At 40.3% G+C, this 17642-nt stretch overlaps 1 long non-coding RNA gene across 1 annotated transcript in view; it reads right to left on the bottom strand.

Moving 5' to 3' along the window:
• Window positions 1–17642, bottom strand: part of LOC112531759 — a 113412-nt gene that overhangs the window by 8983 nt on the left and 86787 nt on the right. The gene's annotated exons all lie outside the window — the stretch shown is intronic.

The raw sequence follows: 17642 nt of genomic DNA, 5'->3' as shown, positions 1-17642 counted from the left end.
GAAAAGCTGGATATGAGTCAATAGTGCACACTTGCAGCCTGGAAGGTCAACAGTATCCTGATCTGAATCAAAAGTGGGATGGCCAGCAAGAAGAGAGAGGTGATTGTCCCCGTCTACCCTGCACTCATGAAGACCCATCTGTAGTACTGCCTCCAGCCCTAGGACCCCCAGCACAAGAAGGATTTGGAGCAAGTCTAGAGGAGGCTCATGGAGATGATCAAAGGGCTGGAGCACCCCTCCTATAAAGAAAGGCTAAGGGAGCTGGGCTTGTTCAGCCTGGAGAAGGCTCCAGGCTGATAGCAACCTTCCAATGCTTAAAGAGAGCTTATAAACAAGAGGGAAACTGACCTTTCATATGATCTGATAGTGAGAGGACAAGGGAGAATGTTTTTAAACTAGAAGAGAGAAGATTTAGGTTAGATGTCAGGAGGAAATTCTTTACTCAGAGAATGGTGAGGCATTAGAACAGGTTGCCCAGAGAAATTGTGGATGCCCTGTTCCTGGAGGTGTTCAAAGCCAGGTTGGATGAAGCTCTGGGCAACATGATGTAGGGAGTGGCAGCCCTGCCCATGGCAGTGAGGTTGGAACTAGATGTTCTTTAAGATCCGCTTGAAACCCAAACCATTCTGTGATTCTATGATTCTATTCTATCTGTGTTTTTCACCACACAGTCCACATCTAATTTATATAAAGATGTGGTCCAGGGAGTATTTTCACCCACACTACTGTTATTATCACAGGATACCTACTATTTGCATCTCTGATTCATTGCTTATTCCCTCACCATCCCAAGAAAGGTTTATCCTTTGTCGGGATTTAGCAATAGCAATGGGATAAGTTACTGCATGAACAGACAAAGCTGTCTTCATTGTATTGCTCACTAGGCAGCCAATAATGTTCAGAGTTCCCAGAAGTTCCTCCAGTTCATTCAGCCAATACTTTCCGATATTCTCACCATCTTCAAATTTCATTCTAGGTTAAGTAAAATTTAATGTGTGCCATTTGAGAAGTGCAAATGCACAGAGAACTTGATATAAAGCCATTTTCAGCTCTGTTTCTTGAAATGATGGTGAATAAATTCTTCTCTCACACTTGCTTGTGTTTCTGACAACTAGTCTCAGAGGATCATCAGGAAAAATGCCATTTCCTAAACTGGATTTTATAATCTATACTACAAGGTATGACTTACAGAATGGACTTTCTGGAATCTGTCAGGTACTTGAGTCTGGAACATTTTGCTTCCCAACAAAAAGGAACAAAACATTGCAGTCTCAGTTCTTACATGTAGAAAATTATGGCTGGACCATGATAATGGTCTCCCATGGAAAACCATTGGTAGGAAAGGAAGTTCTAGATTTTTTCAAATTCATTCTCAAAATTCTGCTAAGTCAGAGTAAAAGGTGCTATTAATAGCAAGCCCCCTGAACAATCAGTTTAGGCATTAGGTATATCACTTGATGTCTCCAAGGAGATCCAGAGAAAGTTTTAAAAGTTTCTGTATCACAGATATTCTAGACTAGAGGCTGAAGCTTCTAGATTTCAGGGGAGAGATGAGGTGAGTGGGAGACAGATCAGATATTCGGGTTTAAGCTCTAGTGTAGATTAAGATTTCAAACTTGTGAAAACATTTTTCTTATTTGGTTGCTTGATTTCAAACTTTGATGTTAGTCTGGCAATTTCTTTTAAGGACAAACATCTTGATAGAGAACCACTTAATTCCATTTATTTCCATTTACAGAAGAGCAAAATGTAGCACAAAATATTCCAGGAGTGCCTGACTCACAGTAAATGGCAGCCAATCTTTGCTCAGGGCAGCAGCCATAGACTATGGCCTGGAAAGTGAGGAAAAGAAACACTAATGGCCTGGAAACCTATGGCCTGGAAAGAAACATTGCCACAAAAGGAGCAGAAACATCTTCATTGTCCAAAGCTGAGCAGACAAGCAAATCTAAATGCCACCTGTTTTCAGTATCTCCTGAGCCACTTGAGTATAAGATGGCAGCTTACATCTCATTGATCACACATTTATAGGGTAAATATTGGACATCAATGATCAAACAAAACGTTGAAAATGGGGAGCATCTGTGAGTCCCCTCATCCCTGGCTGGTGAAGTGAGAAGCTCAGCCATCTCTGTTCCAGTATAACAGTACTCCCTCTTACAGCTTCTCAGATTGTGAATGGAGTCTAAAATGCAGCTGCCTGTCGGGGGAAAGCAACAGAGGAAAACAGGGAAATGGATTGGAACAGGAGGAAAAGAATAATAATAACAATGCAATGCTTTGAAAAGGTAGGCTTGACTCCAGCTTCACTTCAGAAACCTTTGAGCTGCATGGTAACTTAGCAGCTGGGAGGTTTTCATAATGATATTGTGCATTGTGCTGTAGTGGCTTCTACCACTGCGACTGAGCCACTCTGCAGAAGACTCTGGGGAATTACCTTGGTATTTAATTTGTGTTATGAAAACAGTGAGTTTGACTGCAGCAGGAATAGTTTCTTCCCAAACAGTTACCAGAATCCTATTGTTGTTCTCCTTCTTGTTGACCTTTTTGCTGGTTTTGCGATTATAATAATTATTTTCCCGTCTTTGCTATCTTGAATTTGTTTGATTTATATTGTGCCAGGAATTCAGAACGGGAAAAAGCAACCCATCTCAGGCAAAATGTTCTGCTCAGTGATGGAAGTGATGGATTTTTAGTAATTTTTTGAATGGAATTGTGACAGGAAATGCAAAGTTTTCCTTTCTTTAAACATTTTAATTACATATGGCCATTATACACAAACATGTGGGTCCATTTTCAGATATTTCTGCTGCTAGCATACAAGCTTTCTAATTTTTTTTTTTTGTATTAAATTAAAAGAAAATATTAACCATTTTAGAGTAGAAAGGCTATAAACTAATCTCATAATGGTATTTGCATCCAGAAAATTACTGAAATCAGTGGCTTCCTTACTTAGTTTTGTTCTCTGATGGACTTTCTAGCCTAACTATCTTTCACATAAAATTCCTAATTGAAGGGAAAAGCCCTACCAGTCTGCTTTGGATAGTTATAGGTAATCTTTCCTCAGAATCCTGTTTGCTGCATCTCTGTATGCAACCTCTCCTTGATCTCCTGTGAAGGTAAGGATCATGTTAAATCTGGTTCAGGCCTTGCTTTGCCAGCATATGTCAAAGCAGACAACAGCATAACAAAATCATTTCCAGTTCAATTCTCTTATGCCTTCTGAGACCCAGGCTGTAATTTCTCAAAGTGTCCAAGATAGTGACAATGTTAGAAAGGTATTGTGTTGCCTAGCACAGAAACTGCATTGTAAAATTATTTGGCTATTAAATATCTTGGATGGGCATCTGGATCATCTTCCCTTTGCTCTCTGTTAATGGCCCAAGTCACTAGCACAAGAGAGTGTGTAACTGTGCCTCCATCTCTGGTCAGCCCATGTGCCTCTTTATACTATATTACTATATTATATTATATATATACTATATAATATACTATATATATAGTATATAGTATATATATACTATATTATATACTATATTACTATAGTATATTAATAATATACTATATTATACTATACAAATATAGTGTGTATATATATAGTACATATGTATATATATATATACTGTAGCTAAAAATTAGTGAAAGCAAATGTCTGTTAGCTTAGACACAGATGAGTGAATGTATGATGATGTTTTGAAGATCAAGTCACTAAAGAATATAAAATGATTTTTATATTTTCTACCTAAATGTTCTTTATTGTGGGTAGTTGACTATCTTTTTTTTTTTTTTTTTTGTAATATTTGCATTTAAAACTATGCACCACTATGATAAGACAACATAGTAATTATGATAGTATTTACTGTGCTTTTACAGTATGCTGATTCTGTTCCTGCACATTACTTTTTGTTTACTACTTGTGGCAGTGTTTAAAAACAATCCAAACATACAAATACCTTTTTGTATGTGTGTGTATCATTTGTATATGAAGCTTATCTATGCTCTGCAAAGCTTACATTTTAATTGACATTTCTTATCTGCGAGGACAAATTTCTACAGTTAGAGCAGCATGCCTTAAGCTATTTATGAACGTCCTATTGGGAGACAATTATTATAGTTATTATATTTATTAATGTTAGAATGCTGTTAAAAACATTCTATCCACTTAAAAAATAGAAAAAACACCTCTCCATCTTATACCCACTTCTCCCAAGACAGCTTGCAATCTACAGACACAAAAACATCTGGGAACAACTTTTAAAATGTTCAGAAGCTGGAAGGCCAAAGTGGCTTTCATGGACTTAAGAAAATACAAACACAGTCTTGAAATCATTTTATTAGGACCTAGATGACCAAACTATGGAACTATGCTGTCTACTGTGTATATTTTGTTCTTAAATTACAGTAATATAAGTGAAATAAGGTAAACATGAGTTTCTAGTTTGACACCAACTTTTCCAGCAATGGTGTCATTTTGACACCTTCTGTAAAGGTCGGAGGTGTTCTTTAGGCTTATTTCTTGTACTTGTACCTAATGCAGAGGTCATATATACAGAGAGTTCATGAGTTTTTAAGCCTTGTGTCCACCAATAAGACTATCTTGTATGATGAAGATAGACTTTTATGTGTCCCACCAGACTTTTTATTATGTTGTTAGCAAAAATGCAACCAGTTCACAATAGTCGTGCCGTTTGTTTTTTTATTTTGCACGAGGTTATTTGCATAGATATTTGTAGTAGTAGATTTTAGCACAAGGCAGAGAGGAAGCACAAGGAAAGCAAGATGCTGCAGTTGAACAAAAGAGAAGAAGCTCAATATGAATATCCCACAGAGCCTCATTTGTTATTTTGCTCCATTTTTCTTGGCAGCACCAGCTAATACTTGTCCTCACAGCGCAGATGGAAACGACTTGATAAATCTCCACCTGGGAAGTATCAAAACCTAGTCAGCGTTGAAATATTACTGAAACAATGGGAGATAGACATACTTAATATAAAATCAGGAGAATGAATCCAGTGCTGTAACAGAGCTAGAATGCCAGTATTTCTCCCTGTCTCTTGGCCTACCCTGGGCTGCCTTTAGCCCATGTAGAGCATATGTGTTTGCATGTTTCCAACTCTTGAAATTTAAGCCAGTGAACTGAAAAGGGAGAATTGGTTTAGTGAGCCGTGACTCATCCTGAGACACAGAAGAAAGCACTTTTACCAATGCTCTGGCCTATCTCAAAGTCTGTTTCTCAACAGCGGTTTGACAATCAACAGCTTTGGGAAAACATTTGGATCCCTGCTGCCAGATGCAGACAGGTGGACACTGATCCAACCAGAACTCTTCTGGCAAAGAGCTCTATCCTGCAAGACCACTGAGGCCTCGAACCTTGATGTGGTAAATGGTGAAACTAAACCAAGCAGCGACCTTGCTAATGGAGTTTTGGATGCTATCCTCAAGCAGTAAGAAAGGACCCAAAATATACTGGGAGCAGGTGGCCACTCGGCAGCTGCTGCCAAACAAAATGTTCTCAGGAGTGTGGTAAGGCTTCTGAGAAAGGATTTTCGTCTTCACAGAAAGGTCTTAACATTTTGCAGAGGGAGTGCAAGGTGCATGACTGGAGTTTCAGGTCAGTGTTTTCTCCATGTTTGCCTACTGGCACATGGAGAAAGTTACAGCCACTCAAACACAGAAGGTCTGCTTAAATCCCAGGTGCCCAAAGAGAAATCAATCTTGATATAGGATGCTCTGCTGTACATCTGGGTTTTCTGCACAGTGGTGCCAATGTTAAATGAGACTGGGGGAAAGCCACTTACTTGAGACTGCACAGGGAAGGAAGGGAGGCCTGCTCCAGACCTGTATTCCAGCCTCCAGCTGATGCTTTCTTCTTCATGTGCAAGCACCCTATTTAGTTGAACAGCTCAGGGCAAGAGTTATCTTTTGGTTCCGTGTTTGTACAGTATCTAACACAGCAAAGCCCTTCTCTTTGACTACAGCTTAGAGACGTCATCACAACACACATAGTAAATAATAATCAGGTCAAAGATAGCACTGAATTAAACCAGAGCAAAAAGTCTACTGGAGGCTTAAACGGGTCACAGTGCCAGCTGAGGGACCTGGCTCTCAAAACTAAAAGAGAACATTCCTCTACAGAAAAATAAACACTATTCTTTTTCTCTCTAGCTAGATAAAATGTTGTGTGTTTCCGATAAATCCATATGGTTTGCTTACTTGCAGAGGAAAGCCTGAACAACAATTCCCCAGATATCTTCCTCAGAAGTTGCATTATCAATAAATGCCTGTGATATCAGTTGGGTTCTTTAGCCCACACATCCGGCCAGTATCTTAATTGCAATAACTTCACGTCCCAAGAAGCCAATGCAGTGATATACAATGGACCTGATTCCAACCCCTAACCTCCCAGAGCCCGGAAAGTCTTTCAGCATTCCTGCAAACTTACATAAGAGAAAATGAGCAGATAACATTGTATGCTTGCAGTCAAAAATGCAGAATGCTCGTGCCCTCTTGCAGAAAGAGTGAAAGAATGGTCCCTTAGGAAGTGCTTCTCAATTAGAAAATGGCCTTACAGCTGAAGAATTTGCAGTACAAAACACAAGACCCTTGGGATTGCCCAAAATTGTTTTTAACTCTCCAGAATGACTTAATTGTCCTTTTTCCCCTAGTCTACAACAGCCTCAAACCTACTGAATACAGACAAAATGCTGTACGTGGTCTTTATCCGTATTGAACTAGGCCTCACCAGCAAGACATATGAAGTGGACAGAGGACAGGACTTACTCTTAAGTGGAGAAGGAAATTCTCTTTACTTAGAATATTGCCTTTATTTAATTTACCTTTAGAACTGCAAACTATAGGCCAGAACTGAGAAGTCAGACCAGTCTGACTTTCATCCTTGTGAAGGCAATAGATGACTCCATACATCTCTTGGGAAAGAGTCAGCTTCTGCAAAGGGAACGTCTGTCTCCAGATCTCTAGAAGGGTATCAATAGTTCTTGAGTGAAAATAATCCAATCAACGTAATGTATCTGAATTTTCAAAGGTCTCTTACTGTGTTCCACAGTGTGAAAGTTGTTAAGAAACTAAATGGCCAGAGGATTGCAGTCAGCAGCAGAGTCTTGCAGGGATCAGTGGTGTGTCTTTATTCACAATGAAGAGGAAAGAAGTGAGGGAATGGTAAAATCTCCAAGTCTGCAGATAATGCTAGGTAGTTTTGCACAGGCAAATGCTATGCCATATTCAGAAGGACCACATGAGTGGACAAAAGTGGCAGATGAGGTCCAGGTGGGCAAACGAATGGCAATGTTTCTTTGAAGGTATAGGCTTTTACTGACGACTTTCTCTTTAGGAGCAATGATGGAGAGTGTTCCTATACTCAAATAGGCTTTGTTTTGATTATGTTTTCTTCTAAACTACTGTTTAATGTCACTGGATTTCATGGGTATACGAAAGTGAATAAGTGAGATGGCATTGATGTAGTTCAACTAGTAATGAAAGTAGTTAATTAAGAGCACAACCTTAAGCAATTGATATTTGAGTCATTCTGAGAAGGAATCAGGGTGCGAGTGGTCTCATGGATTTTGTTGAGCTAAGATCTAACAGTTCTTGAGTTTGGTAAAGGGGAATACTGTCTTCCTGATCTAAGAGGTCACCCTGGCCTTTTCCCTAAGGCTGTAGATCTGCTCTCTCTTGTCCTCTTTCAGATCCTTTCAGTGCCATTGAAAGGACTACCAGGCATGATGTTCTTTCCCAATGTTTCTGATGCACTCTTAGGTTATTCTTTGGATGAGTAGGACAAGTAGTACTGTAAAATGTAGTTCCTCAATGCTCACATCATCCCTGTGAACAGGAGTCAAACCTCGGGTAAGATGCTATTAGAGAAGCTGTGGCACAGAGGAAGGAAAATTCAAGTCTTATTTCAGCTAAAGAAAAAGCTTGTATCCACCTTCGATCACTATTTGTCACTACTGTTAGTGAATGGAAGCATTACCAGCTTTACAAGGCTTACCTAAACTCCAGGACAGGACTGTAATCTGTTTTATGAAAGCTCAGTTAACAGAAAGTGGTAGTAATGCAATCAGATCATATCCTGAAGTCAGATGTTTTAAAAATTCCATTTCCAAACAGTGGATACTTTCCTTTTTGTTGTTTAGGTTAAGTAGTTACAAAGGGTTGAACATAAATGAAAAACCTCACATTTTATCTGACTTATTATGGTTATGGCTTGCACCCTGTAAAAAAAAAGTTCTTTTTCTTGCCCCTAATAGTTCAAACTCTTGTTCAAAGCCATATGGGCAAGGTATTTAGGCCAAATCTATGCATATCAGACAAGACAGAAGTTTGAATATGCCCATTACTTAGCCAATTCCAAGTGTTTGCACAGAGTTAAGAAAAGGCCGAATGAGTTACACTGAGTCTTAATTTTGTGTAGTTCTGAAAATTTAAGCAATACTTCTTGTTAAGAAGGAATCTACATCTTCCTGGCACCTATTCTGATCTACCAGGTGTGTGTGGTCTCTTCCTCTTCTGAAGTTGCCCTTTTGTTCTGGCTTTAGCTTTTTGGGGAAAAAAAAAATTCAGCTAGACAGCTTTAGTCTGTTAAATAGTCCACATTACTTCCACGGCTACTCTCCTCACTGACCCTTAACAGTTTAGTAGCTATGAGCTTTAAGAGGCTCAGTCTTAATCTATCATCAAAGGAGCTGGAATGTGGCCTTTTGATTGTGGTTTTCCCTGAATTTTAGAAACCCACCTTTGTCAGATGGTCACTTCAATGCTTTTATCTAGACACTAACAACGGTAAAATTAATGCAATTTACACAAGCTTGTCTAATGGCTTTTCTTGCTCCTTGATACTTTGCTCTTCTTCTGACATGAGCTCTTGCTAATGTTATATTAAACTGGAAGTGGCTACCTAAGGGACAAAATGTTCAGAATCCTTAGGAGCACACTCTACAGAAAACAGGCTGGCCAAGTGCTCTCTGGATTATAAGTAAAGCCTTTTTTAACTGAGGAAAAATGGCATACAAATTATGTGATATATCAATTATAATACTATGTCTCTGCACATGGTTTCAAAGACTGCTTTTCTGTAATCTGCACAGATGTCAGGACTGGACCCAAAGAAGCTCGTTACTTAGGGAAAACAGTCATTTTCAGCAAGAATGGGTGTTGGGCTGATGTTCTCAGTGGATTTTTCCCAGTGAAGTAGTGTTCTCCCATGATTTCACACAGGTATCATTTGCCATTTCTTACTCTCCTTTGGATCTCTTTGGAGCAACTGGGCTGTGAGCAGTAAGTATAGAGGGTTACTGTGGCCATGGTCATGAACCTGCACTGATGTAAAGAATGTGTTCAACACTGACACCTAAGGAGTTTGAATTGGATCCTTTCCTGCTGCTCCAAGATGCATGTGGGCTCCTCTGCAGCATGTGTGCCTGCTGCATGCAAGACCTCAGTTCCACTGGTAGTATTTTTTTTCCCTTCTATGAGGATAGATGCATCTATAGAAGGGAAAAAATAGAAGAGTTGGGAAGGAGAAGGGATCCAACTGTACTAATAGTTTCCTTGCAGTATCTAGATTTGTTGGAAGAATTCTAAACCAAGGTGCTAACTATAGGCAGTGCATGACACTGGGACAATGTATGGATGCTCTTGCTTACACTGATGATGCACATGGACCTGCTGACTTCCCTGGCACAAACACCAATGGCTGATGTTGTGGAAGGCTTTATCAAGATGCTAGGGCCCATGCTGGGCTTCTGTACATTCAAAAGCCTTGACTTCATTGTGCGACATTCCTTCATATCCTGTCCTCTCTTGCTGACCCTTTATTCCTTGTTTTCCATGTGACTGACGGCCCTTCAAAACACAAAGCAACAGGATAATGTCGGATGGTGGGAGGAAACATTGTCATCGGTCTGGGATATCATTATTGAAACAGCTTCAAATTATCAACAGCTTCAAGGGGGGAAAAATGCTGATACTTGTTTTTGCCTTGCATACTATTCCCCATTCATTAATTGGTTTCTTGACTTCCTGACCCACTTTCCTGCAATAATAGTACTATGGAAAATCTAATATTTCTTATCCCAATGTCTGTATCCCTCGGCTGAAGGTTTTCAGTTCTGCTTACTGGCAAATACTAGTAAGATACTTCTGCCTGTAACTAGACAAGACCTTTCCTTCCTACTGGACTGGAAATCATGTCCTAATTCTTCCCTCTTACTTACTTTTCTGTTTCTTCACTACAGCTGCTAGGAAATCTAAAATGTAATTCCTCCAGAATTACATTAATCTGTTGAACTATTGGGGACCATCGGGGTGAGAGAGAGTAGCAGGTCTCCTTTCTCTGGAGCCATTGTGCTAATTACCTGTGTAGCACATCACCAAAAGAGGTTTGACTGTAATGATTAGCATCTCAAAGCCTGCCACTTATCTCATAATCACAGAGCTTTGCAAACATTTGTTAATTACTTTCTCAGAAGCCCGATTTCTTTAATTTCGGTATTCTAACTTGGTGCCACAAGGGCCACTGTTTTTACTAAGGTAATTACTAGCTTCACATCAGCATTATATAAACTGATATACAAAGCGATTTCATTAGGTCACTGCCCAGTTAAACACTACATATGCAGCAGGGAGAGGGCTGCATCTGACTCCTTCAATTCTATCTTGACAACTAGGATAATCTCCTTTTTTAATCCTGTAAATTCATGTAGGGTCTTCCCTAATGCTTCACTATAACAAAAGTTGGAGAAAAGAGGTGGGTGAACAAAAAAAAAATCTCCTTTTTTTTATCTTTCCTCTGCCCCAAAGCAAAAGCAGAATGCTAACCAACAACAAATTTCTCATCAAGTAGGTGTTAGGAGCTGAGCTGCCATGGAAGCTGAGTTAGCTGTGGATGCTGCCAAGACTATAAAGCATAAGCAGCAGTGAATAGCTCTGATACTGAGGAAAATCTATCTGCAGAGGTGCGTAGTACTGTAAACCTCATCTCAGAGAAGGGATCTTCATTGTGAGGTGAATGGAGTGGTAAATATGGGCGTTAAAATTGCGACAGTAGTCTGCTAGGGAACTACACAGGTGAACTATTTATAATTAATAAGCTTGGTATACTTTGAAGATTAGATAATCCACCCAGCATAACCTGTGGCAGATAACACGGACCACGGGTAGACATGGCCTGGGGCCAGTAACCAGTGGTGCAGTCTCACAGTTGCTTTGAGCAGTGTGAAGCCACCGTGCTCTTGCTTGCTGTCTCTTGTCAGCAAATCTATGCCCTTTTTCTCATGCTCTTTGCTTTGCACCAGCTCTAGTGGTTGTGGGGCTAACTTAAAAGTACCGAAATAAGTGTTGTTTTCAGTTGGATCTGTAATCGTAGTGTTTGAAACTATGCAAGCAATGAGGTGGGGTGACACAGCCAGAGGCTGAGAAGGCTGTCCATGGCTTGAGTGTGTGAAAGCACCAGTTTACAGTTGGGATCATCTAAAACATCTCTATCTCAGTTCTCAGCTGGTCCTGAATCAGAAATGTTGACATTAGGAAACTCCCATCATTGCCATTTCATTAACATTTTCAGGAACACGGGACTGCCTTCAACTACATCACCAGAATAGCCTATTCTTTGTCAGAAAAAGGATTTTTTACTTTATTTTTTTCTGTTGGTCACACTGAAAAATGTTGCTGAAATTTACAAGATATGCACAAAGTTCTAGTGGTATGACATGAGGATAGTAGAGAGGGATGGCTTAAAAGACAAAATAACAGTTGCACACCTAATTCTCCTGTATAGTTACTGATATTCTATGAAAATCATAGGGCTAGCTAGCATTTAAGGCTGAGAAGTTTTTGTCATTGGGCTATTGTCAGTGTCAGCAAGATCAGTGTTTGAATAACTGCAGCATGCAGTAAGTTAAAAACACGAGTCAAATTCCAATGACTGATGGGTACAGTTCAAATTGTGAGGGGAAGGAAGAGAGTTATTTGCTAAGGTGTGATTTATGTGTTCGAAGATCATAAAAAAGAAACAATATGGAAGTAGCACTTCTGTCATTTTTTTAAAGCCCTTTACACAATAATCATTTTTGTATTAGATTTCTCAAAGGTAAAAACAGTTTCTCTTCAGGCTAAGATAATATAAAGCAGTATGAGAGGGCAAAACTGGCTGAGTAGGATTTAGCATTTGGTTGGTTCTAAACCACCTAGTGAAAAGCAGAGCTAAGATACAGCAGAATGCACTGAAAAGTTGATTGTGCTGCTTTCAGCAATGCATTTATAATCATCCACATTGTAAGCAGACCATTTTTTTGATCCATGTGAAGTTGTGCATAAGTCCTGTTGAAACCAGTGGAAAAAATTATTTCTGATTATCAGTCATGCCACTGAAAAAAATCCCTTCTCCTTCAAAAGTTTTACTCCATTCCCATTTTATTGTTTCTTTTACTGAAACCCTTCTGGATGTTGACTTTTTCTTTTTTAATGCTGGGTTTTGTCCTTATTTTTTACTACTACTTCAAGCTGTTTCATGGACTTTGTCCCCTCTGATCTCCTGTGAAAGGCCACCTCCTCTTTTGGGTCTCCCCAGAGCCATCAACATTTCTGTGCTCTGGGTGCTACGCAGCCTTGTGGATCTTGAATCCCAGAAGCACATGCTTCTGTCTCCTGTGGGAGTCAGCAAAGACAGGGCTTGTGGGATAGGGCCCTTGGGCTGCAAAGGCAGCAGCGATGTCCCCTCTGGGGTCGGTGCTATCTCTTAAGGACTCATTTTCTCAGAGGAAGGTTTGTACCCAAATACAAAGTCTGGCATTTTCCTTGTTGCTCAGACTGTGGTGGGAAATGTTACCTTCACCTCTAAGCCGATACCTGAGACCTTTTCTCTGTCCCCTCTTTGAGCTCGTAGATCTGTGCATATTAGGTGTAATCTTGGCCTTTATGTTTTGTGATCTAACAGTGATGGTAATGAACACGATGCTGAAGGCAATGAATTGTTTAGAGGCCTCAAAGACAAACGTAATGCTAATACAGAGCACAAATTTATTAGCCTCTTATATTTACAAGCTGGATGGGAGCAGAGAGTTTGCAAAATGCTACGTGAGAGCTGAAACCATTAAAATGGTAGAAAAGCTAGCTGGAAAGCATTGGAAGAACAGCTGAGAAGACTGCATGAGTATGCTGGAATAGAGAGTGAGTTGGCCAGGAGCTCTTGGAAAAATTTAGGCTGAGGGGTGATGACATGATGATAGCAATAGAAATAAGTGAAAGGAAATTGCATGAAAGAAAGGAAGAAGGTTATCTGGATTATCAAGAAAGTGGTTGAACAGAGTTTGGTCTAAAATTAAAAATGGAAAAAGAATCAGGCTAGACATTAGGAAAAAAATTCGTAAACTTGAGCATGACTGGAATAAACTGTCAGACTGACGTGGGTGGGTGAGACTAGATAGGGGGAGACAATAGCAAAAATGAAGTAAGGAAATAATCCTTGTGGTATGAGTGAGTGGAGTGGATGGCTCAACTCATGTTTTTCCAGGCTTGGCTGTCTACGTATAGTTCAAGGTAGACAGTAAAGTCTGTGCACTTGTCAGTGGTTGTGATAGCATGCTGTGATAAGTTTCCTTGTGCCTCCATACAGTTTTGTAGTGATGCAGCTGTGAGGGCCAAGTGCTTGCCAGAGGACAGGCTGCAAGAATTGCAATGAAATGGAAAAGAGCTAAACCATAAGTCACAACTGTGGCTCTCAAAATCTTCCAGGCTTTGGGAGCAACTGCAGCTGGAGAGGTTGCTTTGGATGTTGAAATGTCCAACTTTGTTTTTCAACAGGTCTGCTGCAGCTTCATCATTTGCATGTCTGCTGTCTCTAAACAAATCCCTTCACCTCATTCCATCTCCAGTGTAGTGATGCTGACTGCGGACCCCAGCAGATGTTACTGATGGGAGAGCTGTAGGCTCCTTTGTAAATTTCGAACACAAATCAGTTCTGTGCCTACTTGTTTTGTTTCATATTCCCCTTCATGGGATGAGGAAAGAATGGTGTGAAAAATGAAGGGAATGAAAGGTGTGAATTTGCCATGGTGCTTTTTTTTTTTTTTTTTTTTTTTTTTTGCTTACCCATTATGTCAGGGTTTGGGAATTGCTTTTTTGTTTTTCCTGAAATCTGTGTTAATGTGACCTCTGTCTCTTTCAGAAGAAAGACACTGAAGAAAAACATCCATTAGAAGACCTTTTGGCACTTTCTTTTTGTTCTCTGCAATAATTTTTTTGTTTAATTTTGTAATGATAGGCTCATACTAAGCTAAAATGAACCTATAGAGGAAGCAACCCTAAATGTGCCTTCAGGTCCATTCTCTCAGACCGGACAGGAATGGACGAGAAAGCTTGATATTCTCCTTGCAAAGAGAAGAGGTCTGGATTTCTAACCTAACGAGTCATTTTTCCCGTATTTGGTGTTCAGTTAAGTTCCTAAGAGAGTTGCAGTTACGTGCCGGAGACATACCAAAAGGGAAGAAGCAAAATTTTGAAGTACTGCCAAATACTGCACATTGTTACGCACCAATGTGCTCTCTGCACACCCTTTGGGTAGTGGTTGTTGGTATGCAAATACTCAGGTAGCAGTCATCCTAAATTTACATGCCTCTTTACAGGGGAAATGCTGATCCTGTTCCCCAGTAAAGGCATTGGGAGCTCTGCTGCTGATTTACTGCTCAGAACAGACACTGCAGATTTAGAGGAATCCTTCAGGAGATCAGGGAAAACTGAGGGCAGGCTCCATACCATGAGAAGGAAATAGGTTGGAAAAGTGGGAACTATTTCTTAAAATCAGGAAGTAAAAAGACTGAATGTAATGACACTGGGCCAAATGTTTCTGTTTCTGGGTGGCAAGAATGGGAAGAAATGATGCAGACTTGGGGGAAGGGGATGCAAAACATATTTTCCAAACTTTCTGCAAGAGGGGAATTCCACAAAAAAAAAAAAAAAAAAAAAAAAGGAACAGAAACATTGTTCAGGAAAACTTTAAATCTCATTGCGGAAGATATCTAAGCTTCAGGACATCAGGGGCCAGAGTTCCCAGGGCCTCTTGTTTCCTACCTGTGATGACTTGCCCTTTCCAACCCAACGATGACTTACCCTAGAGTGGGGATGTCAGCAGCAATCCGCTCCCCATTACCACATCAGGCAGCCCAGCAGGAAACCATTTCAGGACCTATCTTACACGTGCTTTATCAGAAGATTGTCAAATAGACGTGTTTCCTAAAGACACTGTCATTCTGAATTGCCCTTTTCCAATCTGTTTCACTGGAAAATTCCTGAAGTGCCCTAGCTACTATACAAGGAAGCAAAAGAAACTGAAAGGTAGCATGTAAGCTGAGAATTATTTTGAACTGTTTTCTCTGTGCAATATAATTCAGATGTGCAAATCATTAGGCCATGCTGTCTCTCAGGCAAGGCATTTAGCAAGATTTGGAAAGAGCTGGGAATATATGCGCATGTGCTTATTTGCAGTAGTGTTAAGTAATGCTACAAAAGTAGGTTTGGGAAGGATTGTGAGATATTAAATCAGGACATAAGCTTCTGCCCTGTCTGCTAGAGTTTAGGATGAGACCTTCATTAATCTCTCTTGCTATAATGGGCTGAAATGTATTACCTATAGACGTGTATTGTAGATGTTGTTCCTTCTGATTCCCTGTATGAATAACCAATGAGTTTCAGTTCTAGTCACTATCAGAGTGATAGTGTTCATTCATTTGTTTCTCATCCTGGTTGGATGAGAGAGGCTTAAATAACGAGATTTCCTATTAAATATTAAGACTCATCTTTGATGCGCTAAAGATGTTTGATTTAAGAGATTATTTGCTTGATGTTCTGAGTTGCCATAACTGCCATTGGAAACATAGAGGAAAAGAGGTTTTTTCTCTTTGGAGGGGCTTGGGCCTATGTTGTTGAGACAAGGAGGGTTGGAGGTGAGGCAGCAAAAGTTTCTGGGGTGTCAAGTCTGCCCAGGGCCACGCAGGTACAATACCCTCCAGGAAGGGAGGGTAGTTTGTAGGAGGAACTGGATGTCTGGCAAATGACATTTCAGATTCCTGAACTACAAAGTCATGGCCAAGTTTACAGTGACAGACTTTTCTGCCTTATTAATTTTGTCAGGTGGGTTAAGGTCAGCGTTTCTAGCATACAAAATCACCTTTTGGGCATGATTCACCTCACTTAATTTTAGTCACTTAAGACTAAGTCTAGTGATTGAGAGCCCCTATATCCTCAGCACATGGAGACAAGCCTGTCTACAGGATGATTCATCTCTCTTGTCTGTGATATCTGTCGCAGAACAGGTTGAACCATTCTAAGAAGAGCTCATCTCTTTCCGCTTACTTGAGCAGGAGTCCAGACACACCAGGTCATGCTAGATGCGTAATGCTCAGACAGCTCAAGTGAAATGAGATAAATCTTCCTCCTTGGGTAGCTGTGCTCATAGCAGAAATAGCAAAAAGCACTAATAAACTTTATTATTATTTAATCACCTCATGCTCACTGAAATGGACAACACAATGTAAACTGTATGAGTACCAGCAAAGAGGAGGCTGCCTTCAGAGCTATGTCAGTAAGGTCCCACAGCTACTTTCCTCTCTCTTTCACCTCTTAGACTTCAATTTCTGTCAGATTCTCTTCTGCTTTTTCTCAGGAGGTAAGTAACTTCACATGGAGCTGAGAAAAAATGTAAGAAGATAGGAGCATATCAGCTCTGGTGTGCACCAAAGCTTGCTTGTTTATTGGTCTCGTGAAAGATACTAGCTTTGTCTACTTCCTATACTCTTAGCATCAGGCAGCCAAAAACTACCCTTACCTTTCCATCAGCTGATCTCTGATGAAGAACATATGTTAAGCCTGTAGTGAGATAAACTTGTGCTTTTAAAACACACACTTGTCTATTGGTACCACAAGCCAGAAGAATTGCTCGCGAATTGTAAAATCAGAACATACTTAAGCATCTCCTGGTGATGAGATGCTCTCATCTGCAAATGGCAGCGCTTGTGGCTTTTTCATGTAACAACTCAAGAGGTTATGTATTTATGAAAGAGGGATTTTCTGTGTTTTATCCATAAAAGCAAATCGACTTCCAGAAGTCTACAAGTTTCCTTGATAAGAAAATCAATGGAAGCAGAAATGAATGACAAAAAAAACCCATACATGAGACAGGCACCGTTACTCATGCAGTGACTCTGTCTCTTAGAGGAAGAAAACAAATCCCGCAGAAAAGCTCAGAGGAGAAGCACGCGGGGAATTTCTGTGCTTCACAAATCCCTCGTTTGGAGTGCGTAAGTCACAGCGCTTGCCATCTGGGAGACTTCTTGCGCAGCCACACTTTGGTAGCTGCTCATTGTCCTTCTAGGGAAATATACAGTAAGTCGTGCAAATAGAGGCGGCGTGGAGACTTCCGTCTCCCACTGGCGAGGAATGTGGGTGTGGATCACACCAGGCTCCAGCCCGGCCCCTCTGGGGCACTGCTGCTGCATGGCCTGAGAACAATAACCACGGGGAAGTGTTAAGAGACCTTTGTGATGGGGGTGGAGAGGAGAAAAAAATACCATCCCAGTGCATCTCATAGTGCTGTTTCTGGAGGTCAATGGTATGTGCATATGTTGACATGC

The sequence above is a fragment of the Gallus gallus genome, chromosome 2, assembly GCF_016699485.2.
Source record: "Gallus gallus isolate bGalGal1 chromosome 2, bGalGal1.mat.broiler.GRCg7b, whole genome shotgun sequence".
In the NCBI taxonomy this organism is placed as follows: domain Eukaryota; kingdom Metazoa; phylum Chordata; class Aves; order Galliformes; family Phasianidae; genus Gallus; species Gallus gallus.
Note: the sequence above shows the minus strand (reverse complement) of the source record. Positions and strands in the feature narration are given on the sequence as shown.